The following is an 11213-nucleotide window of genomic DNA, read 5'->3' as shown; positions in this document are numbered from 1 at the left end:
TTAAATCTGTTCTGCTATTCAATCATGGCTGATTTATTTTTGCTCTTAACCCCATTATTCTGCCTTCTCCCTATACCTTTGACACCCTTACCAATCAAAAACATATCAACCCCTGCTTTAAATGACTTGCCCTCCACAACCATTTGTGGCAATGCTTTTCACGGGCTTTAGTCAACAGCAAGCAGGTAAGTCTCGTTGAGCCATTGGCCGCAGAGGAGCTGACAAACTCCCTCTGTGCTTTGAGATGAGTAAGTACCCCAAAAGTGTCAGCCTACACACTGAGCTAGACTGGATGGACCCAGAATTGCTGGAAGTGCAGAATGTTTTCAGTTGATAGAATAATCCAAAGCAGAATCAAGTTTAATATCACTGGCATATGTCATGAAATTTGTTGTCACGTGGTGGCAGTACATTGCAATACACAATAATAAAATCTCTGAATTACAGAACAAAGTGTGTGTGTGTGTGTGTGTGTGTGTGTGTGTGTGTGTGTGTGTGTGTGTGTGTGTGTGTGTGTGTGTGTGCGTGTGCGTGTGTGTGTGCGTGTGCGTGTGCGTGTGCGTGTGTGTGTGTGTGTGTGTGTGTGTGGTGTGTGTAGTTAATTAATTAAGTAGTGCAAAAAAGTAGTGAGGTAGTGTTCACGGGTTCATTGTCAATTCAGAAATTGGATGGCAGAGAGGAAGAAGCTAGTCCTGAATCACTGAGAGTGTGCTTTCAGGCTCCCGTATCTCCTCCAAGATGGTAGCAATGAGAAGAGAGCATGTCCTGGGTGATGGGGGTCCTTAATGATTGATACCACATTTCTGAGTCGTCTCTCCTTGAAGATGTCCTGGATACTATGGAGGCTAGTGCCCATGATAGAGTTGACTAAGTCTGCAACTCTCTGCAGCTTATTTAAATCCTCTGCAGTGAGCCCCCCCCCCACCCCGCCCATACCAGATAGTCATGTTGTCAGTTTGAAAGCTCTTCATGGTACATCTGTAGAAATTCGCAAGTGTTTTTGATGACATACCAAATCTCTTCAAACTCCTAATGAAATATAGTTGCTGTCATGCCTTCTTTGTAACTACATCAACATGTTGGTCTCTTAGGTTTTATTGACATTGAGTGGAAGGTTGTTGCTGTGACACCACTCAACTAGCTGATATATTTAGCTCCCATATGCCCTCTTGTCACTATCTGAATTTATTCCAACAATAAATCTGTCATCAACAAATGTTTAAATTCCATTTGAGCCTAGCCACACAATCGTGGGTGTAGAGGGAGAGGAGCAGTAGGCAAAGCACACATCCCTGAGGTGCACCAGTGTTGATCATCAGTGAGATAGAGATGTTATTTCCAATCTGCACAGACCGTGGTCTTCTAATCGTGAAGTCGAGGGTCCAGTTGCAGCAAGAGGTACAGAGGTCCAGGTTTTGGAGTTTTCAAACCTGTAGGAATGAATGTTTAGCATGGCCCTCGTCTAAGAGTAGATGTAGAGAATCAGAAATCGGTGTCCCACCTCATCATCTACTACTACTACTACATTGACTCAGACCTCATCATCAGCCAAGGATTACAAGATTCTGTATAAGGCTTTTGCCAATTGATTCAACTTTGCAGGCTGAACCTGGGTAGGAAGACTACTGAGATTCCTGCCAGCCTTCAGCTGCTCTGGCATGCCAGCCTTTACATGTGGGACAGCGTGATGGACTCTTCCTTGGTCAGCTTGAACCAGGAGAAGGATTTTGACAGAATATGACACCCCTACATGATGGACATGTTCTCTAACATAGACCTTGGAGAGGAAATCTGGAAATTAATTCAACTGCCCCACATTGACATCACTAGTCCAGTCCAAGTTAACCAGTGGGCAACAGGAATCTTCCCTGTCAAATATGCTGTCAGGCAAGGCTGTCTTCTCTTTTCTGTCTTATTTGTATTGAACCATTTACTAAATTTATCTGGATAGAGAACTGGGGTTTTGTTCAAGTCTTCTGCTGGTCCACAGAATGATCAGCCTCTGTGAGTAATTCGAACTAGCCCTCAGTCAAGAGTAAGTGCAACAAGAACAAGGCCATGACAACTTGTCAATCCAATCCTCCACTCTTTTCAAGATCAGATCTGGTTCCTGTCTGTAGTCAGGGAAAAGACAGTGAGGGCTAATAACTTGTAACTAGGGATATGGATTGTGCTAATGTGGTAACAGGGAACCACAGGTAAAGCCTAAAGGTAGAGACGTGCAATGCAGCAGGGATTCGGATTCAGCTTCATTGATCTATCACATGTACATCGAAAAATACAGTGAAGGTGGAGTCAGGATCATAGCAGAGTCGAGACAGACCCGTGGCATCCCTGAGAGCGAGGAAAGTCCCGATGTCTTATCGATTTAAGTGCCAAGCCAAATAGGAAAGGTTAAGCATGGGCCAAATTGTGGCGGTGGGGTTCAGGCCCCCAGCGGTCCGAGGAATGGCCCAATCTTTGGATAACTTAAGCGCTGGGCCTGATCGGAAATGACAGGGTATCGGGACCAGGGGCAAGGTGAGGGCCAGTTCTGCCTGTTCTTGCTTGCTGCTTCGTGACATGTGCCCAGCTCCACGGTGAACTGAAGCTGTGGCCCCACTCGGGCTGCAGTGATGCCTGGCTTCACATCTGTGGTCTTGCAACATTTGCTTGGTTTTGTGCTGAACTGAGGCTGCAGCAATACCTGGCTTTGTGTCTTTCATACAGCTTCAGTTCTGAATGTTTAGTTCAGAGCTTCACTCCTGATGAAGCGTTTCGGCCCGAAACGTCATCACTACCTCCTCCCATAGATGCTGTCTGGCCTGCTGAGTTCTGCCAGCATTTTGTCTTTTTAGTTCTGAATGTTATTTGCTCACTTTTATTGTTTGCATGATTTGGTTTTTTTTCTCTCTTTCTCTGCACATTGGGGTTTGACAGTCTTCAATTTTTCTGGAAGGTTCTTTTGAGGTTTCTTTGTTTTGTGGCTGCCTGAAGGGAGACGAATCTCAAGGTTCTATAATGTATACATGCTTGGATAATAAATGCATTTTGAACTTTGAACTGAGAAATACATCAGCTGCATTAGGAAGTAACGCAACCGAAGCACGTGCTGGGGTAGCCGCCAAGTGTCGCCACACATTCCAGCGCCGGAAAGCAAATCCAGCATGCTATGCAGAACAACATCAACACGAAAACAGGAGACCTTTTCCCATCCTCACACTGACCTACCCCCCCCCCCCCACACACACACACACACACACACACACACACCTCTAGCCCCAGGACAGGCTGCCTTCATGAGGAAGAACCTCATAACAGAGGCTGGTAGAAGGAGGATTCATCATCTGGCCAACGGGAGAATCTGATTTGGTGTTATAAATTGGTGAAGTGGTCTGAGTAATTATACATACAGAGGGAACAGTAGAATTCATGTTCAAAGTTGAATTCCTGTTGGCCTGGGGTCAACATAGTTATATCATTGCTTGTGCGGAGACAATAAAGTGTGAGTTTTGATTAATTAAGAGTTGAGTAGTGAATTGCCCAACCAATTGCCAATCAACAAGTAGCAAGATGAAGAGCAATGGAGAAACAGAGTTGGGGAATGTAAGAGTATAGATCTTTGATGACAGGCAGGTGAACATGGTCACCAGGTGAAATATACCCTTAGTTGCTCAAAGTGGTGCATAGTGGTCCATGTCCCACTCGAGCACCGTGTCTGTCACCCAAGCCATATTAACAGGCGATCCAAAATGGATCACAGCCATTAGGCCATAAAGCTCAAAGTTCAAAACTCAAAGTAAAATTTATTATAAAGGTAAATATATGATAATTCCACCATGGATGGTCCCAAGCCTGGCTACAAAAAGAGAAGGGTTGGGTATGGGGCTAGCAACACCATCTTGGGAAAACCCAGAGCTGCAGACACACCATCAGAAGCTGCAAAAACCTCATCCCTGGGAGAGAAAGCATCTTCAATGGGCTACTCGTTATCCAAAAGTAGAGCATTCCATGAAACCTTTCATAAGCCGAAATGGCATAAAGCGAAGAAGCAATTACCATTAATTTATATGGGAAAATATTTTGAGTGACCCCAGACCCAAAAAATAACCTGCCAAATAACACATAAAACCTCACATAACACTAACATATAGTAAAAGCAGGAATGATATGATAAGTACACAGCCTATATAAAGTAGAAATGATGTATGTACAGTGTAGTTTCACTTACCACAATCGGGAAGACAGCAAGCACACTGGAAGGTTCACACATTTTTCTATCATACAGTTCTTGGTAAGCACTCAAAAACATCCTGCAACCCTGCCCTAAATCTATGTGCCCATTCAAAATTAAAGTCATACTTCTCTGTAATCATTGCAGCACTGTCAATCGTAGTGAAAATCTCACGCAGTTCAAAGCTGCGGCGGCTTGATGCTGAGTGTTTGTTTTGCCGAGAGCAAAACAAACGCTGAACGCTATTTTCGTAAAAGCGAAAATCCACATCGGATTTCTTTCGGTTAGCGAAAACAGATACTAATGTAGGTCTTCTGCGAAAGCGGGCTTTCGGAAATCGGGGGACGCCTGCATCTCGAAAGTCTGAAAGACTGACCCAGGACAGAGGACTCCGACAAGCTGACAGGCAGTAGGAATGATAAGCTTAAGAAGAAGAAGAATGTATATGTTACTATATACTACTTTGAGATGCATTTTCTCGCAGGTATTTACAGGAAAGTAAAAAAAAATGCACCAGCTTTGGTTCATTGCTGTTAACGAGTGTAGTTAATCGTTGAGAATTCCTTGTGTTTTTCTAAGCGGCTCGCTGTTTGTGGTCACTTGGTGCTTTCCATTTAAGCTTGTTCAGTTTACTTCGAAAGGCTCTGAGATTACATGGTTGTCTGTAAGGAGACGGATCTCAAAGTTCAAGTCAAGTCAAGCCACTTTTTATTGTCATTTCGACCATAACTGCTGGTACGGTACTCAGTAAAAATGAGACCGTGTTTTTCAGGACCATGGTGCTACATGAAACAGTACAAAAACTAGACTGAACTACGTAAAAACAACACTACGAAAAAACCTACACTAGACTACAGACCTACCCAGGACTGCATAAGGTATACAAAAACAGTACAGGCATTACAATAAATAATAAACAAGACAATAGGCACAGTAGAGGGCAGTAAGTTGGTGTCAGTCCAGGCTCTGGGTATTGAGGAGTCTGATGGCTTGGGGAAGAAACTTTTACATAGTCTGGTCGTGAGAGCCCGAATGCTTCGGTGCAGGAGGGAGAGGAGTTTGTATGAGGGGTGCGTGGGGTTCTTCATAATGCTGGTTGCTTTGCGGATGCAGCGTGTAGTGTAAGTTGAATAACTAATAACCATGAATGTAATGAATAAAGACACAGAGAATGAAAACACACTTTACTCTTTACTGTGGCTCTTAAAAGAGCCTTTGCCGGGTTGAGAGGGAGAGAATTTCGAGCACACCGCCTGGAGTTGCAACGGGTTAGCTGCATGTCTTCAGGGCGCTGACAAATTTGGAATGGCCGAAGCAAAGGTTCAGTATCCTCAAGAGCCCCACCAGCCTCCTGTGGGTCTACAATGACAGATCCCTGGGAGTGGTGCTGTCCTGAAAACAGCTTGTGGATGTCACTGGTACCAGATCTCCCCAGAGCCACAAGTGCCAGGTCGGCAGCAGAGAAGCTTTTTCACCGCATCTATGGCTGGCGTCGCTCTAGTCGCCGGTTGCTTCTCAGCTTAGTGATAAGGAGATAGCGCAGCAGTGTTATAATAGATATGAACAATGAATTTTGCGTGGGTGTGGACCGATTTCTACTTTGGTTCTCACAAGTAGTAGTCATACCGAGTTCTATTCAGCCTGAAGTCCAGATCCTTAAAGATACCGAGATCCCAGCACGCACGCACATCGTACCGATTGGTAATAAATGAATACAGGGAGACGAAGAGAACAGGACCGTCAGGTAGAATAAATAGGGAAGCGCCTCTTTACAGCGGTTCTTTGTCGGGCCGAGAGTGAGGGAGAGTTCCCTGCCGACCTGCCTTGAATTCCCGAGCGATGTCAGGACGACCAGCGGAGGAACAGCTCAATGGGTTTTTAGTAACGCCGGGTCCAGGTGCTCCTGTTCACGTTAGGCACCGGCTGTTTGAGGGACGTACCCCCGGGCCCCTGGGCCATTCGCGCCATCTGTCTCAGGCGTCCCTGCCGAGGAGCCGGTTCGTGGGGCAGTGGCCAATCGGGCTTCTCTATCCCAGCGAGGGCCCCGCCTTCCCTCACGCCGATTGGCCCGCGCTCCTGCCAATCCGAATCTAATGAGGGAGCCGTCCCTTTGGAAAAGCCCGCCAATTTCAGAGCAAGAACGAGATGGTGTCCCCCACCCCAACCCCAACCTCAACCCCGACCCCCACACCAACCCCAACCCCAACCTCAACCTCAACCCCGACCCCCACACCAACCCCAACCTCAACCCCGACCCCCACACCAACCCCAACCTCAACCCCGACCCCCACACCAACCCCCCCAACCTCAACCCTGACCCCAACCCCAACCTCAACCCCGACCCCCACACCAACCCCAACCTCAACCCCGACCCCCACACCAACCCCAACCCCAACCTCAACCCCGACCCCCACACCAACCCCAACCCCAACCTCAACCCCGACCCCCACACCAACCCCAACCTAAACCCCAACCCCAACCCCGACCCCCACACCAACCCCAACCTCAACCCCGACCCCCACACCAACCCCAACCTAAACCCCAACTCCAACCTCAACCCGACCCCCACACCAACCCCAACCTCAACCCCGACCCCCACACCAACCCCAACCTCAACCCCGACCCCCACACCAACCCCAACCCCAACCTCAACCCCGACCCCCACACCAACCCCAACCTCAACCCCGACCCCCACACCAACCCCAACCTAAACCCCAACCTCAACCCCGACCCCCACACCAACCCCAACCTCAACCCCGACCCCCACACCAACCCCAACCTCAACCCCGACCCCCACACCCACCTCAACCCCGACCTCAACCTCAACCCTGACCCCAACCTCAACCCCGACCCCCACACCAACCCCAACCTCAACCTCGACCCCCACACCAACCCCAACCTCAACCCCGACCCCAACCCCAACCTCAACCCCGACCCCCACACCAACCCCAACCTAAACCCCAACCCCAACCTCAACCCCGACCCCCACACCAACCTCAACCTAAACCCCCACCCCAACCCCAACCTCAACCCCGACCCCCACACCAACCCCAACCTCAACCTCAACCCTGACCCCCACACCCACCTCAACCCTGACCTCAACCCCGACCCCCACACCAACCCCAACCTCAACCCCGACCCCCACACCAACCCCAACCTCAACCCCGACCCCCACACCAACCCCAACCTCAACCTCAACCCCGACCCCCACACCAACCCCAACCTCAACCCCAACCCCAACCTCAACCTCGACCCCAAGCCCGACCTCAACCCCAACTCCAAACCCAACACCCGCTCCATCCACCATAAGTGGAACACCCCGGTGGCTAAATATTGTAATTCCAATTCCCATTCTCATTCCGGCATTTCCTGAGGATGGAGGAGCAACACCTTATATTCTGTCTGGGTAGCTTCTAACCTGATGGCATGAACATTGATTTCTTCTTCCTGGAAAAAAGAATTCCTCCCCTTCTCCTCTTCTATTCCGCATTCTGGCCCCGTACCTCTTCGCAGCTGCCTCTCACCTACCTTCTCTTTCCCTTTTTCTGAGGTATGCGGGTGTTTCCATCGAGTGGACAGTCGCAAGGCCGCGGGACCGGACGGCATCCCAGGGTGAGTACTTGGGAATGTGCACGGCACAACTGGCAGGTGTGTCTACAGACATTTTCAATCTCTCCCTCGCCCTGTGTAGAGTGCCCTCCTGCTTCAAATTATCCACCATTGTCCCTTCACCAATAAAAGACAAAGGTCTTTTACTCTGAATTACTGGCATCCTGTCGCATGCACCAAAATAATAAGCAAATGCTTTGAGAGGCTGGTCAAGGACTACATCTGCAGCATGCTGCCTCCCACAATGAACCCCTACAATTCGCTTATTGACACAACCAATCGACAGATGACACAAAAGCCTCAGCTCTACACACTGTCCATACACATCTGGAGAAGAAGGATGCTTATGTGAGAATGTTGCTCTTGGACTACAGTTCAGCATTCATCACCATAATTCCACCCAGACTCGACAAGAAGCTCAGAGACCTCGGCCTTGACCCTGCCTTTTGCAGCTGGATCCTGGACCTCCTGTCAGATCACTGACAGATGGTAAGAGCGGGCTCCCTTACCTCCAACTCTCTGACCCTCAATCCAGGTGCCCCTCGGGGCTGCGTACTGAGTCCCCTCCTTTACTCCCTGTATACCCGCAACTGTGTTGCCACCCACAGCTCCAATCTGCTAATTAAACCCAGGGGCCCTGAACTTTGGGCCTCTACCTCTGGACTCACCAAATTTGGTCTTCAACCATCAGGCTTTTCCCTCCAGACTCATCGTGCTTTGGACTTCAACCATCACCTTTGGAGTGTCTACACTGACCACCAAGTGTCCATTGACATCAATAGTAACTCTTTTACTCCCTGTAAACCCATGACTGTGTCACCACCCACAGCTCTAATCTGCTAATTAAATCTGCCAATGACACTACATTGATTGGCCTAATCTCAAACAACAATGAGGTGGCCTACAGGGAAGAAGTAATTTCTCTGACACAGTGGTGTCAAGAAAACAACTTCTCCCTCAATGTCGCAAAAGCAAAGGAGCTGGTTGTGGATTACAGGAGGAAATGGAGATGGCCTAACCCCTATTGGCATCAATGGGTCAGGGGTTGAGAGGGTAAACAGCTTCAAGTTCCTCAGCATCCACATTAACGAGGACCTCACATGATCTGTACACATAAGTTGTGTGGTGAAAAAGGCACAACAATGGGCCCCCAAATCCTAAGAACTTTCTACAGGTGCACAATTAAGAGCATCCTGACTGGCTGCGTCACTACCTGGTATACCTCTCTTAATCGCAGGATTCTGCAGAGGGTAGTGCGAACAGCCCAGCGCATTTGTAGTTGTGAACTTTCCATGATTCAGGACATTTACAAACATAGGTGTGAGTAAAGGGCCCAAAGGATCACTGGGGACCTGAGTCACTCCTACCACAATCTATTCCAGCTTCTACCATCTGGGAAATGGTACTGCAGCATAAAAGCCAAGACAGCTTCTTCCAACAGGCCATCAGATTGATTAACTCACGCTGATTTGAGTGTATTCTATGTTACATTGACTTCTATTAATTATAAATTACTATGATTGCACATTTAGAGACATAATGTAAAGATTTTTACTCCTTATGTATGTGAAGGATGAAAGAAATAAGTTAATTCAATTCAATTCCTGCAGTCCACTCTCCTCTTCTATCAGATTCCTTCCTCTACAGCCATTTAATTTTCCTTCCCAACTGGCTTTACCTGTCACCTTCTAGCTATCTTCCTCCCCTTCCCAATTGTTTTATTCTGGTGTCTTCCCCCTTTCTTTCCAGTCCTGAAGGAGAGTCTCTGCCCTAAATATCACCTATTTATTCCTTCCCATTGATGCTGTCTGACTTGATGAGTTCCTCCAGCATTTCATGTGTGTTGTTTAAGAAACAGAACTACCAAGATGATATTTTGCACATGGTAAAGGGTTTGCTGCTGAAAATAATATTGGCTTCTCTCAAGGCATGAAGTTGGTCATCAGGAGTGAGCTATATGTGACAGTCCTGAGACGACACCATGACAGTCACCTTCCCGATGATACGATGAGGTGACAGTCACCCACCTCTTTGCAGTGTGAGTAGGTGCAAAGGAAGTCAGGAGAAGAATCCAAGCGCTTCTTGTGGTTGATCCTGAACAGCAACATGGCATGCTCTCGGTACTAAGATTGAGCAGGAGGTACAGAAGCCTGAAGCACCACGTCACCAGTTTCAAGAACATCTACTTTCCAGCAAACGTTTGGTTCTTAAACCAGCTGGCACAACGCTTCAGGTTCAAACTTATTGTCACATGCACACAAGTAAACAAAACAACTTTCCTCAGAGACCAACAAAACACAGTGGATCACCAATCACTAGACTTTAGCAACACTATGACCATTACACTGACATGGACTCTGAGTTCCTGATGTTCTAATTGTGTTCTTTCCTGTAAATATTATGCATAATTTATATTTTATTTATGTTTCGTTGTGGATGGTATGTGCCTGTGATGTAGCTGCAACTAAGTTTTTCATTGCACCTGTGCATATATCTTCTTGTGTGTATGACAATAAACAATAAAATAAGTTTTAAAAAATATAAAAATAGTAAGAAATATATACAAAGGAAGAAAGTGCAAAAGAAATCTTTAACATTCATGTTTGCTACACTCAGTAGTATAAACATTTAAAAAAACAACTAATGACATTGCCACGTACTCAGCTTCCCCTTTCATTGTTTGAGGGGTCTCCTTACCCAACCGTGGTCAAAGGTGTTGACTTGGAAGGACTTTTCTACAGAGGACCAGTAGTGCACCAGCATCAAGCTGACTAGGGTGCTGTACAGTCGAAGGGTCAGGTTTAACCTACCCCACACCAGGGAATGGTAGAACCTTGGGACATAGTGACACCTGATGCACACAGACTTTTGTTCCACATACCACCTGATACAGCCACATATGAAGGTGGTAATAAGGATGAGGGCAATGTTGGCTCCCATTCTGTGGGGACTTGTGCAATATGACCCAATGGACTTACTCCATCTCGGATAAACTAGAAGACATCCTGAGTGATTCCTGAGGCAGAGAGGTGGGGGAAACATGCACCAGATAAAGCAGCCTTGGGAGCATGTCACACCTGATAGGCAAATTCTTCCCAGATATTGACAGAGATTTCAATTTCCACAGACCCAGTTTTTGCTTAAATCCCAATCTGCTCCACCCAATTCTTATTACACACCTCAGCCCCCCTCCCTGTCACAACCACAGACTCCACCGCAGGGCCACACAACAGGTTCGGCAATTGTGCTCATGATTTTGCACTGTCTCATTACAGTGATATTTAACTCCCTTCCTTTTATTCTAGTCTTGTCAAGACTTGACCAAAGCCACAGCAATGTTTATGGTCCCTGCTTACCCTCATCCCTGTTTGGGAAAGAGGGTTTCAACTGA

General features: G+C 47.3%; 1 pseudogene; it reads left to right on the top strand.

Annotated features, from left to right (window-relative positions):
* Window positions 1-151: 151 nt before the first annotated feature.
* LOC132406049 (basic proline-rich protein-like) lies at window positions 152-7522 on the top strand (annotated as a pseudogene).
* The last annotated feature ends 3691 nt before the right edge of the window (window positions 7523-11213 follow it).

This window comes from Hypanus sabinus, chromosome 1, assembly GCF_030144855.1.
Source record: "Hypanus sabinus isolate sHypSab1 chromosome 1, sHypSab1.hap1, whole genome shotgun sequence".
Taxonomy (NCBI): domain Eukaryota; kingdom Metazoa; phylum Chordata; class Chondrichthyes; order Myliobatiformes; family Dasyatidae; genus Hypanus; species Hypanus sabinus.
Note: the sequence above shows the minus strand (reverse complement) of the source record. Positions and strands in the feature narration are given on the sequence as shown.